Raw genomic sequence first — 17,126 nt, forward strand, 5'->3', positions numbered from 1 at the left:
CAATGGAATGAAGGGGTTCAAACGGAACACCCTGTAAAACGTTAAGAACTAAATTTAAGCTCCATGGTGGAGCAACAGTTTTAAACACAGGCTTAATCCTGGCCAAAGCCTGGCAAAAAGCCTGAACGTCTGGAACTTCTGACAGACGCTTGTGTAAAAGAATGGACAGAGCTGAGATCTGTCCCTTTAAGGAACTAGCAGATAAACCCTTTTCTAAACCTTCTTGTAGAAAAGACAATATCCTAGGAATCCTAACTTTACTCCATGAGTAACTCTTGGATTCGCACCAATGTAAGTATTTACGCCATATTTTATGGTAAATCTTTCTGGTAACAGGCTTCCTAGCCTGTATTAAGGTATCAATAACTGACTCCGAAAAACCACGCTTTGATAAAATCAAGCGTTCAATTTCCAAGCAGTCAGCTTCAGAGAAATTAGATTTTGATGTTTGAAAGGACCCTGAATTAGAAGGTCCTGTCTCAGAGGCAGAGACCAAGGTGGACAGGATGACATGTCCACTAGATCTGCATACCAGGTCCTGCGTGGCCACGCAGGCGCTATCAGAATCACCGATGCTCTCTCCTGTTTGATCCTGGCAATCAATCGAGGAAGCATCGGGAAGGGTGGAAACACATAGGCCATCCCGAAGGTCCAAGGTGCTGTCAAAGCATCTACCAGGACTGCTCCCGGGTCCCTGGACCTGGACCCGTAACAAGGAAGCTTGGCGTTCTGGCGAGACGCCATGAGATCTATCTCTGGTTTGCCCCAAAGTCGAAGTATTTGGGCAAAGATCTCCGGATGAAGTTCCCACTCCCCCGGATGAAAAGTCTGACGACTTAGGAAATCCGCCTCCCAGTTTTCCACTCCAGGAATGTGGATCGCTGACAGGTAGCAAGAGTGAGACTCTGCCCAGCGAATTATCTTTGATACTTCCATCATCGCTAGGGAGCTTCTTGTCCCTCCTTGATGGTTGATGTAAGCTACAGTCGTGATGTTGTCCGACTGAAACCTGATGAACCCCCGAGTTGTTAACTGAGGCCAAGCCAGAAGGGCATTGAGAACTGCTCTCAATTCTAGAATGTTTATTGGAAGGAGACTCTCCTCCTGAGTCCATGATCCCTGAGCCTTCAGGGAATTCCAGACAGCGCCCCAACCTAGTAGGCTGGCGTCTGTTGTTACAATTGTCCAATCTGGTCTGCTGAATGGCATCCCCCTGGACAGATGTGGCCGAGAAAGCCACCATAGAAGAGAATTTCTGGTCTCTTGATCCAGATTCAGAGTAGGGGACAAATCTGAGTAATCCCCATTCCACTGATTTAGCATGCACAATTGCAGCGGTCTGAGATGTAGGCGTGCAAAGGGTACTATGTCCATTGCCGCTACCATTAAGCCGATTACCTCCATGCATTGAGCCACTGACGGGTGTTGAATGGAATGAAGGACACGGCAAGCATTTTGAAGCTTTGTTAACCTGTCTTCTGTCAGGTAAATCTTCATTTCTACAGAGTCTATAAGAGTCCCCAAGAAGGGAACCCTTGTGAGTGGTAAGAGAGAACTCTTCTCTACGTTCACCTTCCACCCATGCGACCTTAGAAATGCCAGTACTAACTCTGTATGAGACCTGGCAGTCTGAAAGCTTGACGCTTGTATCAGAATGTCGTCTAGGTACGGAGCCACCGAAATTCCTCGCGGCCTTAGCACCGCCAGAAGAGAGCCCAGAACCTTTGTGAAGATTCTTGGAGCCGTAGCCAACCCGAATGGAAGAGCTACAAACTGGTAATGCCTGTCTAGGAAGGCAAACCTTAGATACCGGTAATGATCTTTGTGAATCGGTATATGAAGGTAGGCATCCTTTAATCCACTGTGGTCATGTACTGACCCTTTTGGATCATGGGTAAGATTGTCCGAATAGTTTCCATTTTGAACGATGGAACTCTTAGGAATTTGTTTAGGATCTTTAAATCCAAGATTGGTCTGAAGGTTCCTTCTTTCTTGGGAACCACAAACAGATTTGAGTAAAAACCTTGTCCGTGTTCCGACCGCGGAACCGGATGGATCACTCCCATTAGTAAAAGATCCTGTACACAGCGTAGAAACGCCTCTTTCTTTACCTGGTTTGTTGACAACCTTGAAAGATGAAATCTCCCTTTTGGGGGAGAGGTTTTGAAGTCCAGAAGATATCCCTGAGATATGATCTCTAACGCCCAGGGATCCTGGACATCTCTTGCCCAAGCCTGGGCGAAGAGAGAAAGTCTGCCCCCCACTAGATCCGATCCCGGATCGGGGGCCTTCACTTCATGCTGTCTTAGGGGCAGCAGCAGGTTTTCTTGCCTGCTTGCCCTTGTTCCAGGACTGGTTAGGTTTCCAGCCTTGTCTGTATCGAGCAACAGCTCCTTCCTGTTTTGGTGCAGAGGAAGTTGATGATGCTCCTGCCTTGAAGTTATGAAAGGCACGAAAATTAGACTGTCTAGTTACCTCCTGTAATGTCAGCGATAATTTCCTTCAAACCGGGCCCGAATAAGGTCTGCCCTTTGAAAGGTATGTTAAGTAATTTAGATTTAGAAGTAACATCAGCTGACCAGGATTTTAGCCACAGCACTCTGCGTGCCTGAATGGCGAATCCGGAATTCTTAGCCGTAAGTTTAGTTAAGTGTACTACGGCATCAGAAATAAATGAATTAGCTAGCTTAAGGGTTTTAAGCTTGTGTGTAATCTCATCTAATGGAGCTGATTCAAGGGTCTCTTCCAGAGACTCAAACCAAAATGCTGCTGCAGCCGTGACAGGCGCAATGCATGCAAGGGGTTGCAATATAAAACCTTGTTGAACAAACATTTTCTTAAGGTAACCCTCTAATTTTTTATCCATTGGATCTGAAAAGGCGCAGCTATCCTCCACCGGGATAGTGGTACGCTTAGCTAAAGTAGAAACTGCTCCCTCCACCTTAGGGACCATTTGCCATAAGTCCCGTGTGGTGGTGTCTATTGGAAACATCTTTCTGAATATAGGAGGGGGTGAGAAAGGCACACCGGGTCTATCCCACTCCTTAGTAACAATTTCAGTAAGTCTCTTAGGTATTGGAAAAAACGTCAGTACTTGACGGTACCGCAAAATATTTATCCAACCTACACATTTTCTCTGGTATTGCAACTGTGTTACAATCATTCAGAGCCGCTAAGACCTCCCCTAGTAATACACGGAGGTTTTCCAGCTTAAACTTAAAATTTGAAATGTCTGAATCCAGTTTATTTGGATCAGATCCGTCACCTGCAGAATGAAGCTCTCCGTCCTCATCTTCTGCAAATTGTGACGCAGTATCTGACATGGCCCTAATATTATCAGCGCAATCTGTTCTCACCCCAGAGTGATCTCGCTTACCTCTAAGTTCTGGTAATTTAGACAAACTTCAGTCATAACATTAGCCATGTCCTGTAGTGTGATTTGTAATGGCCGCCCTGAAGTACTCGGCGTTACAATATCACGCACCTCCCGAGCGGGAGATGCAGGTACTGACACGTGAGGCAAGTTAGTCGGCATAACTTCCCCCTCGTTGTTTGGTGAATGATGTTCAATTTGTACAGAATGACTCTTATTCAAAGTAGCATCAATGCAATTAGTACATAAATTTCTATTGGGCTCCACCTTGGCTTTTGCACATATAGCACAGAGATATTCCTCTGAGTCAGACATGTTTAACAAACTAGCAATTAAACTAGCAAGCTTGGAAATACTTTTCACTCAAATTACAAGTAATATGAAAAACGCACTGTGCCTTTAAGAAGCACAGAAAAAAATTATGACAGTTTAATAATAAGGAACCGGAAAAATTATAACAATCAGATTTTTCCCAGTAAAAGCATAAATTTAGCAAAGGATTGCCCCCATTAGCAATGGATAACTAACCCTTAATAGCAGAGAAACAAATGTACAAAATATAAACGTTTTTTATCACAGTCAAAGCACAATCTCACAGGTCTGCTGTGAGTGATTACCTCCCTCAAAATAATTTTTGAAGACCCTTGAGCTCTGTAGAGACGATCCGGATCATGCAGGAAGAGAAAAAGACTTTTGACTGAATTTCTGATGCGTAGCAAAAGCGCCAAAATAGGCCCCTCCCCCTCACCCACTAGCAGTGTGGGAAGTTCAGTAAACTGTCTCAAATTAAAATAAACGACAGCCAAGTGGAAAAACAGTGCCCAAAAACAATTTTTCACCCAGTACCTCAGATATTTAAACAATTTTGCATGCCAGCAAAAACGTTTAAAATCAATATCATGAAATGTCATTAAACAGCCTGTTGCTAGACGTTCCCACTGCAAGTAAGGCTAAAGATTATATGCATATAGTATTACCCAGAGAAGTGCCATTCCCCAGAATACTGAAGTGTACACATATATACATAAACAGCCTGATACCAGTTGCTACTACTGCATTTAAGGCTGAACTTACATTATATTGGTATTGGCAGTATTTTCTCAGTCAATTCCATTCCTCAGAAAATAATATACCCTCTTTGCAGGTGAACCTGCCCGCTGTCCCCTGATCTGAAGTTTACCTCACTCCTCAGAATGGCCGAGAACAGCAAAATGAATTTTAGCTACGCCGGCTAAAATCATCCAAAAACTCAGGTAGATTCTTCTTCAAATTCTACCTGAGAAGGAACAACACACTCCGGTGCTGTTTTAAAATAACAAACTTTTGATTGAAGATATAAAAACTAAGTATAATCACCACAGTCCTCTCACACATCCTATCTATTAGTTGGGTGCAAGAGAATGACTGGGTGTGACGTAGAGGGGAGGAGCTATATAGCAGCTCTGCTTGGGTGATCCTCTTGCACTTCCTGTTGGGGAGGAGTTAATATCCCAGAAGTAATGATGACCCGTGGACTGACCACACTTAACAGGAGAAATTAGATTTTAGTGAATTATGTAAATAGATTTTCCGGGGCATATATATGACTACGGCTATTTCCAAAATGTGTAAGCATGCTGACATATGGCACATTCTGTGTATTATGTGAGCTCCTTTTAATGTTTTAATGTATAGTTAATAATAAATAGTAAATAATGTATAGTTAATAATAAATAAAGCAAATGTTTTATTTATATTTTGGTTGTATTCCTATTTGTTTCCAGTAGTCTATTGCCAGTTTTCCATCCTGTTTACTCTGGCCTAGATTTGGAGTTTGGCGGTAGCCGTGAAAACCAGCGTTAGAGGCTCCTAACGCTGGTTTTAGGCTACCTCCGGTATTTGGAGTCACTCAAAAAAGGGTCTAACGCTCACTTTTCAGCCGCGACTTTTCCATACCGCAGATCCCCTTACGTAAATTGCGTATCCTATCTTTTCAATGGGATTTTTCTAACTCCGGTATTTAGAGTCGTGTCTGAAGTGAGCGTTAGAAATCTAACGACAAAACTCCAGCCGCAGAAAAAAGTCAGTAGTTAAGAGCTTTCTGGACTAACGCCGGTTTATAAATCTCTTAACTACTGTGCTCTAAAGTACACTAACACCCATAAACTACCTATGTACCCCTAAACCGAGGCTCCCCACATCGCCGCAACTCGATAAAAAAATGTTAACCCCTAATCTGGCGACCGCCACCTACGTTATCCTTATGTACCGCTAATCTGCTGCCCCTAACACCGCCGACCCCTATATTATATTTATTAACCCCTAATCTGCCCCCCACAACGTCGCCGCCAGCTACCTACACTTATTAACCCCTAATCTGCCGTCCGCACGCCGCCGCCAGCTACATTATCCCTATGTACCCCTAATCTGCTGCCCTAACATCGCCGACCCCTATATTATATTTATTAACCCCTAACCTGCCCCCCACAACGTCGCCGCCACCTACCTACAATAATTAACCCCTAATCTGCCGACCGCAAAGAGCCATTATAGCTATGTACCCCTAATCTGCTGCCCCTAACACCGCCGACCCCTATATTATATTTATTAACCCCTAACCTGCCCTCCCTAACATCGCCGACACCTAACTTCAATTATTAACCCCTAATCTGCCGACCGAATCTCGCCGCTATTCTAATAAATGTATTAACCCCTAAAGCTAAGTCTAACCCTAACACTAACACCCCCCTAAGTTAAATATCATTTTAATCTAACAAAATTAATTAACTCTTATTAAATAAATTATTCCTATTTAAAGCTAAATACTTACCTGTAAAATAAATCCTAATATAGCTACAACATAAATTATAATTATATTATAGCTATTTTAGGATTAATATTTATTTTACAGGTAACTTTGTATTTATTTTAACCAGGTACAATAGCTATTAAATAGTTAAGAACTATTTAATAGCTAAAATAGTTAAAATAATTACAGATTTACCTGTAAAATAAATCCTAACCTAAGTTACAATTAAACCTAACACTACACTATCAATAAATAAATTAAATAAAATATCTACAATTACCTACAATTAAACCTAACACTACATTATCAATACATTAATTAAATACAATATCTACAAATAACTACAATGAAATAAACTAACTAAAGTACAAAAAATAAAAAAGAACTAAGTTACAAAAATAAAAAAATATTTACAAACATAAGGAAAATCTTACAACAATTTTAAACTAATTACACCTACTCTAAGCCCCCTAATAAAATAACAAAGCCCCCCAAAATAAAAAATGCCCTACCCTATTCTAAATTACTAAAGTTCAAAGCTCTTTTACCTTACCAGCCCTGAACAGGGCCCTTTGCGGGGCATGCCCCATGAAGTTCAGCTCTTTTGCCTGTAAAAAAAAACATACAATACCCCCCCCAACATTACAACCCACCACCCACATACCCCTAATCTAACCCAAACCCCCCTTAAATAAACCTAACACTAAGCTCCTGAAGATCTCCCTACCTTGAGTCGTCTTCACCCAGCCGAGCCAAATTCTTCATCCAAGCGGAGCAAGAAGAGGTCCTCCATCCGGTAGAAGTCTTCATCCAAGCGGGGCAGAAACGGTCTTCCATCCGATTGAAGTCTTCATCCAAGAGGCATCTTCTATCGTCATCCATCCAGAGCGGAGCGGCAGCATCCTGAAGACCTCCGACGCGGAACATCCATCCTGGCCGACGACTGAACGACGAATGACGGTTCCTTTAAATGACGTCATCCAAGATGGCGTCCCTCGAATTCCGATTGGCTGATAGGATTCTATCAGCCAATCGGAATTAAGGTAGGAATATTCTGATTGGCTGATGGAATCAGCCAATCAGAATCAAGTTCAATCCGATTGGCTGATCCAATCAGCCAATCAGATTGAGCTCGCATTCTATTGGCTGATCGGAACAGCCAATAGAATGCAAGCTCAATCTGATTGGCTGATTGGATCAGCCAATCGGATTGAACTTGATTCTGATTGGCTGATTCCATCAGCCAATCAGAATATTCCTACCTTAATTCCGATTGGCTGATAGAATCCTATCAGCCAATCGGAATTCGAGGGACGCCATCTTGGATGACGCCATTTAAAGGAACCGTCATTCGTAGTTCAGTCTTTGGCCAGGATGGATGTTCCAAGTCGGAGGTCTTCAGGATGCTGCCGCTCCGCTCCGGATGGATGCCGCTTGGATGAAGACTTCAATCGGATGGAAGACCTCTTCTGCCCCGCTTGGATGAAGACTTCTACCGGATGGAGGACCTCTTCTTGCTCCGCTTGGATGAAGAATTTGGCTCGGCTGGGTGAAGACGACTCAAGGTAGGGAGATCTTCAGGGGCTTAGTGTTTATTTAAGGGGGGTTTGGGTTAGATTAGGGGTATGAGGGTGGTGGGTTGTAATGTTGGGGGGGGTATTGTATGTTTTTTTTTACAGGCAAAAGAGCTGAACTTCTTGGGGCATGCCCCGCAAAGGGCCCTGTTCAGGGCTGGTAAGGTAAAAGAGCTTTGAACTTTAGTAATTTAGAATAGGGTAGGGCATTTTTTATTTTGGGGGGCTTTGTTATTTTATTAGGGGGCTTAGAGTAGGTGTAATTAGTTTAAAATTGTTGTAAGATTTTCCTTATGTTTGTAAATATTTTTTTATTTTTTGTAACTTAGTTCTTTTTTATTTTTTGTACTTTAGTTAGTTTATTTCATTGTAGTTATTTGTAGATATTGTATTTAATTAATGTATTGATAGTGTAGTGTTAGGTTTAATTGTAGGTAATTGTAGATATTTTATTTAATTAATTTAATGATAGTGTAGTGTTAGGTTTAATTGTAACTTAGGTTAGGATTTATTTTACAGGTAATTTTGTTATTATTTTAACTAGGTAACTATTAAATAGTTATTAACTATTTAATAGCTATTGTACCTGGTTAAAATAATTACAAAGTTACCTGTAAAATAAATATTAATCCTAAAATAGCTATAATATAATTATAATTTATAGTGTAGCTATATTAGGATTTATTTTACAGGTAAGTATTTAGCTTTAAATAGGAATAATTTATTTAATAAGAGATAATTAATTTCGTTTGATGTAAATTATATTTAACTTAGGGGGGTGTTAGTGTTAGGGTTAGACTTAGCTTTAGGGGTTAATACATTTATTAGAATAGCGGTGAGCTCCAGTCGGCAGATTAGGGGTTAATAATTGAAGTTAGGTGTCGGCGATGTTAGGGAGGGCAGATTAGGGGTTAATACTATTTATTATAGGGTTAGTGAGGCGGATTAGGGGTTAATAACTTTATTATAGTAGCGCTCAGGTCCGGTCGGCAGATTAGGGGTTAATAAGTGTAGGCAGGTGTAGGCGACGTTGTGGGGTGCAGATTAGGGGTTAATAAATATAATATAGGGGTCGGCGATGTTAGGGCAGCAGATTAGGGGTACATAGGGATAATGTAAGTAGCGGCGGTTTACGGAGCGGCAGATTAGGGGTTAATAATAATATGCAGGGGTCAGCGATAGCGGGGGCGGCAGATTAGGGGTTAATAAGTGTAAGGTTAGGGGTGTTTAGACTCGGGGTACATGTTAGAGTGTTAGGTGCAGACGTAGGAAGTGTTTCCACGTAGCAAACAATGGGGCTGCGTTAGGAGCTGAACGCGGCTTTTTTGCAGGTGTTAGGTTTTTTTTCCAGCTCAAACAGTCCCATTGTTTCCTATGGGGGAATCGTGCACGAGCACGTTTTTGAGGCTGGCCGCGTCCGTAAGCAACTCTGGTATCGAGAGTTGACGCTGCGTTAAATATGCTCTACGCTCCTTTTTTGGAGCCTAACGCAGCCTTTATGTGGACTCTCAATACCAGAGTTATTTTTATGGTGCGGCCAGAAAAAAGGCGGCGTTAGCTACGCGGGTCCTTACCGACAAAACTCTAAATCTAGCCGTCTGTTAGCTGCTACAGATTGGCCCAGCCTGGATATGGAAGTTGGCAACCTTGTAACTGTGATGCTGTAGGCAGAAGTCGGAGACGGTTGGAACAGCTAAAGTTAATCTGGCAGTGGTATGAGACATTCCAGGAGGTAAAATATGGCCGTGTTTGAATACAATATAAAAAGCCTCCCTGCAAATAGGACCGGAATATACTGGGCTTTCAAGTGAGTACACTTGGCCATATTATTAATGTGTCTGTAAATTGATGTTAATAGACACAAAGATTTACAAGGTGATTTATGTTTATAACAGTTATTATTATAGAATTTAGTGTAAATCTTGGAATTTACTTTTTCTCTTATTTGTTTAAAAATGTCTAGAGAAGTGACTACTTTAACTGTGCTGGGGACAGTCTTCGATAGAGATAGAGATAAGATGTCATGGCTAAACACTTGCAAATCACATTTGTTATGAATTCTTGGCTTCCGGGTTAGTGCTGATTGAAGAGTGTGAAATGGATATATATATATATATATATATATATCTTAGAAGACGACTTGGAACATGTACAGAGGGATACAGAGGGATACAGACCTACAAAATAGAACCCTGGAAGCATAGGACTCAATAATTCAGCAGATGCAACTACAACTAGAATATCTAGATAATAGAGGACGTTGCAATAACATCAGGGTCTGTGGGGTCCCGGAAAAAATTACAGCACAACAGATTCCGCAATATCTGCAGAGTCTATTTCAGCTAATCTTGCAGACAACAGAACCCCCCTCTATGCATATAGAAAGAGCACATCGGGCCCTTCGGCCGAAACCACCTGAGGGAAAGCCTCCCAGAGACATTATACTCAAATTTCAGTCATTTAATGACAAAGAAAAAGTAATGGAGGCTTCCAGGAAGATTCAACAAATTTTTCACAGTGGAGATAATATACAAATATATGCTGATCTGAGTACTATCACATTGAACAGAAGGAGGGAATCTAGATATCTGACCTTACACCTACAAGATTTGAAAATACCGTGTAGATGGGGTTTCACATTTTGCATCAAAGTGGTCCACGGCTCATCCATAGCCATATACAAATCTCCAGAGGACCTGAAGGAGTTTTGTAAACAACTAAATATTCTGGAGCCCGCTTTGCCCAAGCTAGATAGCCTTGCTTCGCAGGAGGCATCAAACCACCCCATTGATCTGAAACCTCAAAGGTACACTTACACTACTATTAAACAAGATATGAGTGGTGCCACTGGGCAAGTGGGCACAGTATACACTGTGAGCCTGACACAAAAAGCAGACTGATGTTTCACAGTCCAAAAAGTTTTATTTATTTTTTTAAATGTACACTTACAAAGGAACCCATGGATTAGAGTCAATAGGAAAAGGCAGCAACCAGCTACCAATGCTACTGATGGAGATTCTAATTTGACATGAATCTGGGAAGAATCGCAAGAACTTGCTATATAGATCTCCAGTAGATAATCTTACGATAACTGGCATCCGCTGGACACTTTGTTCATGCATAAGGTATCCCCTTTTATGAACCTCTTTAATTTGCAATGGACTGCAATAAAGGCCGTAACCTACTAGACATTACCATTCCTCTTCTTAATCAATGTTTATAACAGTTTAGAATTGTTGAAATAGTTAATATGCACTGTATATACCTCATTTTTAGGAAGTGCTGATACTCTCATGTTCGGAGTTGTAAGCGAACAGGACAGTATCCCCTATTGACATATGTATTGTATATGTACTTATGCAATCGTTTTGTTTTTATTTAATGTTTATTTGTTTATTATTGTTCTGGTTACTTCTAGTCGATAAAACCACTGAAGGCATTAAATTTTATCTGGAGCTGTACAGAACATCACAGGTATTGTTGGGTGGGCCCCTCTACAAACTCACATATACCAATGGCACTATTAGGCAACAAATTAAATTTTTAGATGGTTATGATGACAGACACCAGACATATTACCTTTTGAACCCAAAATGCTAAGGTACTGAATTCCCCACTGAAGAGATCAGTAGCTCTTAACTGGTTTGTGAAATTATATTTGTTCAGGAAACACATAACAAGACTGACATCATGCCAAAGTTTTCTTCAAAACAGTATCCAATAGGTCACTTCAGTTCCCACTCACACAAAAAAAAGAATGGGGTGGGTATTCTACTTCACAAAAATATACACTTACAGAATGTTAACTCATATTCTGACATGGAAGGAAGATATCTAATTCTAGTAGGTGACCTGTACAATAGGCCAATAACATTAGCAAATGCATATGCACCAAATAAAGGCCAAGCTAAATTTTGTTAAAAACTTACGAGTAAACTCCTGGAGGTCTCAAAAGGAACCACAATCCTAGCGCAAAGAGGGTAAGCCCATGACAAACCCTGGGAGTTATAGGCCAATCTCTCTACTCAATGGGGATATAAAAATTTATGCCAAAATATTGGCGAAAAGAATTAATTCTATATTGCCATCCATTATACAATTAGATCAGGCAGGCTTTGTTCCGCACAGGGAGGCCAGGGACAATACAATTAGAACAGCTTGAATAATAGACTATGCAACCACACATAACATCCCAATGGCCCTGATCTCCACTGATGCGGAGAAAGCTTTTTATAGGGTGGCATGGCCTTTCCTCCGAAGCACCTTACAGGGATTCGGGTTTGGAAACACCATGATCAATAGAATTTTTCAATTATACACACTCCCGTCGGCTAGAGTTAAAGTTAATGGAGTCCTATCCCAGGGATTTCCAATTAATAATGGTACGAGACAAGGATGTCCGCTCTCGCCAATTTTATTCGTATTGGTAATGGAAGTTTTGGCTTCCAAGATACGCACCAACACAGATATCATAGGTGTAAACATAATCACTATAAATTGTCAATGTTTGCGGACGACGACTTGCTGACATTAACCTCACCAAAGCGTTCTCTCCCTCTTATGGAAGAATTTGATAGATTTAGTGACTTGTCTAATTTTTTGATCAATCAGCAAAAATCAGAGATCTTGTGCATCTCTATGCAGCGGACAGAGACCCAAACTCTCAAAACTATATGCCCATATAAAATACAGTACTCACAACTGAAGTACTTGGGAGTATATTTAACCCCTAAAATTACACAACTATTTGAAGCAAATTATAAACCGCTACAAACCGCCATATTACACACTCTCCAAAATTAGAGAGATAAACCATTGTCATGGTGGGGTAGAATCCAGTCCATAAAGATGTCAATTTTCCTAAAAATTCTATACATTATCCAAACGGTCCCAATCACTCTACCTAAATTATATCTCTCACAACTACAAAGAAACATCCATTCATTCATCTGGGGTAAGACAAAACCACGTATTAATGCAGCTACACTTCATAGAACAGTAAGAGAGGGTGGCTTGGGTGTTCCGATATTGGAATCTTATTATTACTCAATGGCTTTTCAACACGTACTTGATTGGCATCTGAAAAAAGAGGCAAAAGCCTGGGTGTCCCTGGATTGTCAGATTCTTAGGGCCCCAAAACCAGGCTCCATATGCTGAATTAGCAAACATCTCAGACCCACAATTTGTCATACTTCTTTGCTCTATAAACATATATTTGAGACCTGGGACCACCTAGTCCAGAAATACCCAAAGCTCTCTTCACCCCAATCCCCACTTACCCCAATTTCGCCCAATATGGAATTTGCAGGAGGTTATGAACCTTTACAGAACACTAGAGTCACGTGGGAACTACCAGAGTCGATACCATTTATTAACCTATTAGACAAACGAGTACTTAAACCCAGACAGGATATAATACATGTATTGAATGGTGCCTTTGCATCCTGGCTAAAATATTCACAGCTTACCCACTATCTACACAATAATCATCACAAAAATGATTTAACCAGACCCCCTACCCCCTTTGAAAATGAATGCCTTATGGCCACCCCCTTTAAGGGTACCCTCTCTATTGCAAAAAAAAGCATTAGAGGCGGCTAAACAAACTTCCCTTCCGACATATACATTACATTGGCAACAAGACTTAGATCTACAGATAGATGAGGAAGCCTGTAGGAAAATCTTTAATAATACCTGTAAATCTTCTACCTCCACAAGAATAATTGAAATGAACTTCAAAATTCTGATGCGTTGGTACCTAACACCACACAGGCTCTATAGAATATACCCTTCCTCCACCGCATTGTGTTGGAGGGGATGTGGGAAAACAGGAACTATGGCACACATATGGTGGCACTGCCCTTAAATTGAGCCCTTCTGGAAAATGGTTGAACAGAAATTACAGATACTGGGTGGCTCAGATTTTACACTAACACCAATAGTAGCTCTATTAAACCATCCCTTGAGTTGTAGATGCAAAATATGCCAACATTTAATACAAATATGCCTGAATAGTACTAAGTCATTAATAGCTCTAAATTGGAAGTCATCCTTAATACCCACAACCCAGCAATGGTTATCGAAAATTACTGATACAATTCCTCTAGAACAATACGGCTATTTTAAAAGAAATCAACTTGCTATGTTTCTAGATATGAAATTTTATTGGGAAACAATGCTGAAATCGATTGACACAATTGGAATGAATCCTTGGGATAAAGGGAAATAATGATATGCTGATGCAAAAAGATACAATACTCTATTAGAGTGAGGGGGCCCCCTATACCTATAACTATACCTATACCTATATCTAGATTATATACTAGATTTTACTCTTCATATTGCACACCGAATATGCCACACCAGCTACTTCAGTTTATACTAGACTTATTAAGTTATGTAATATGTTTTATTATTTTTTTCTTTGTAATTTTTACAACTGTTACTGTTAAGTTGATCAATAGGGTTTATCAAGCATGTATGACAGTTCTGCAAAACCCACTTTGCATTGGAGCAATATCCTTCATATATCACAGATATTCTGCAAAGGGACCCTTGACATGGAAAAGCCCTTGAGATTCTTAGACCTAGGAATCCTCCATTAAGACTATGCTGGGAAAGTAGCGGGAATCCTAGCCGCACAATAGTAAACAAATTTTCTGTTTCAAGAGATGTTCAATGTATGGAAAACCAATAAAAATAATTTAAAAAAAAACAAAAAAAAAAACAGAATACAAATTTAAGAAATATAAGAAATTAAATGCCTGTAACCACCATTGTGTCCGCGCAAAAACCTAATCCAAATAATATCCTAATAATAAACGTACCATAGTGTATCCAGCATCCTCATGTGTAGCAGATGCAGCAAGGGGAGAGCAATTAGGCCATCACTGGTATATAAAAAACGGGAAATAGTAATATAGTGTAACAGGAGAGCCAACGTCCTAGACCCATTGTCTTGGCAACGGTAAACACTCTGGAGAGCCTATAACGTCTATGCCTAGAAAAGTCGCATCGGCACTGTGTGGAGAAGGCTGTACATATGTGTATCGCAATGCAAAGCAGTATTAGCCTTCCATAAAATAATCTGTGCAATCCCAAATAAACGGGCAATCTAGTGTAGTGCAGTGCAGAGTGTTATCAGCGTGTCCCATGTATAACCCAAATGTACTTAGACAAAAGTCAGATTGTAAATAAGCCATACTTAAAGCCTATTATGTCTAAGTCTAGCAGACTTGCATCGGCACTGTATATAAAGGGCAGAAAAAGTGTGTGCCACAAATTAAAGCAGCCTGTCAAATACTCTGTAATATCACATGCAAGCAGGCGATATAGTGTAGAGCTGTGCATGCTAGAATGCTTGCAGCATATTCCATGTATTACCCCAATGTCCTTAGAAAAAAGCACATACCAGAACAGCAAGCAGAAAAGGATACAGCGTATGTCCCATGCAAGGTATATCTTAAACACAACGGTTAGACAGCATGATGCCTAGAACTGTATGTGAAGGGAAAACCCGTAAGCCAATATAATAAGTGCAGATTGTCGCACTATATAAAGTGATGTACATTTTATAATGTAAAAGGTATCCCTTTGATGGGCAAAGCATACCACAATATAATAAATTACTACTCAGAAAACACAAACCGCTAAGGCCAGTAGTCAACAGTACAGTGTATACCCCATATGGGCAGGTTCTAAGTACTCATGCTAAACATTATGCCTATGGCCTACCAGGTGTGCTGTCACCATCTCGCATAATGGACACCAACCACTTAGGTCATAAACGGGGCCAATGTGTAGAGGGTGAAGGAGCCCAAATAAAAAAATGGACAAAATAGGTATAGCTACAATAAGATAAACTGTATCAGGACATAGGACAATAGTATCCAATAACCAAAAATTAAGATTAAACAAAAGGATACAAGATAATATAGGCTGCTGTAATCCCCTAGGTTGTGAACATTCCTAAGTAAAGCCATAAGCCTAAGGCTATACTGTATATAAGACATAAGCAAAACCTAAATGTAAGGGAAGGGGATGTTATGCGAGGCCCACCTGCCAGACTGAACAGACCTTGTGTAGTACAGGATTAAACACAAATTTATATACAGACCAAATGCAAACTAGACAACGACTAGATTAAGTCCTAAATTTCAGGACTGGGAAAGAAATGCAAAGTCTATAGACACACCTGCCAATCCAAATGAGTATTTAGTCCCTTAGGGATGAGGGTGTCCAAGATAAAAGTCCATCGTGCCTCACTCCTCAGTAATTGAGTGTTCCTGTCCCAACCTTGCCAGTGGGGGAACATGATCGATAATAGTGTACGTTAGATCTCTGACCGTATGGTTATTATATAAGAAATGGCGTGCCACTGGTTGGTCTGAGGACCCTTTCTTCCAGGCTGTTCTAATGGTGGATGAAACTTTTCTAGGCATAGACATTATAGGCTCTCCTTATGGCTTTCTCATACAGGCCACACTGTTTACCATTGCCAGGACAACGGGCCCAGGACGTTTGGCTCTCCTGTTACACTATATTACTATTTTCCAGGTTTTTACATACCAGTGATGGCCTAACGGCTCTCCCCTATTTACTTAGTGGTTTCCTTGCTGCATCTGCTACACATGAGGATGCAGGATACACTATGGTACGTTTATTACCACTATGGTGGTTACAGGCATTTTATTTCTTATATTTCTTAAATTTGCATTCTGTTTTTTGTATCTGCTTTGCATTATTTTGGTATTATGTTATGTCCGTATGGTGTCCCACCTATGTTGTTTATGCATGCACTTAACAAGGTCTTTAAGAGGATCACAATGTATTTGGTTCTTACTCCTGCTGTTTTACATGTTGTATATATTGTATTATGTTAACTTTGGGGCTTCACATTCGTTGCTAGGGATTGTGATGTCACCATGTGGGTGGCACCCCACCCTGGAGAGCATGTGATTGGATGGTGCTACTGCTATAAGGGTGTCTGATGTGAGTTTATGCACATTTGTTTTTTGTATGTCTGAGGAAGGGGCTATATCCCGAAAACGTTCACAACTTAGGAAATAAATCTTTGAAAAGTCCTGGTGAGTGCACTCTTCTTTTGCTTTATAACAACATTTTTGCTTTACATTTGTCTAAAAATCCAAATGGAAAATTGTACTTTATCACATTTCATTGACATTTTCTTAACCAATATCATTTACATTTTCAAAATTTATAGCAACACATGAATTTCAGCCCATTAAGTTCAGCGATTCCAAAGTTATAACTCAAAAAAATAAAACAAACAACAAATAACATGAAATAGTCTTTCTAACTTAAACTATAGTTTTACTAGTATTTCCTCATGCCGTGAGAATTGAAGTGCTATCAGTTTTATGACTTGCCT

Source organism: Bombina bombina, chromosome 1, assembly GCF_027579735.1.
Source record: "Bombina bombina isolate aBomBom1 chromosome 1, aBomBom1.pri, whole genome shotgun sequence".
Lineage (NCBI taxonomy): Eukaryota > Metazoa > Chordata > Amphibia > Anura > Bombinatoridae > Bombina > Bombina bombina.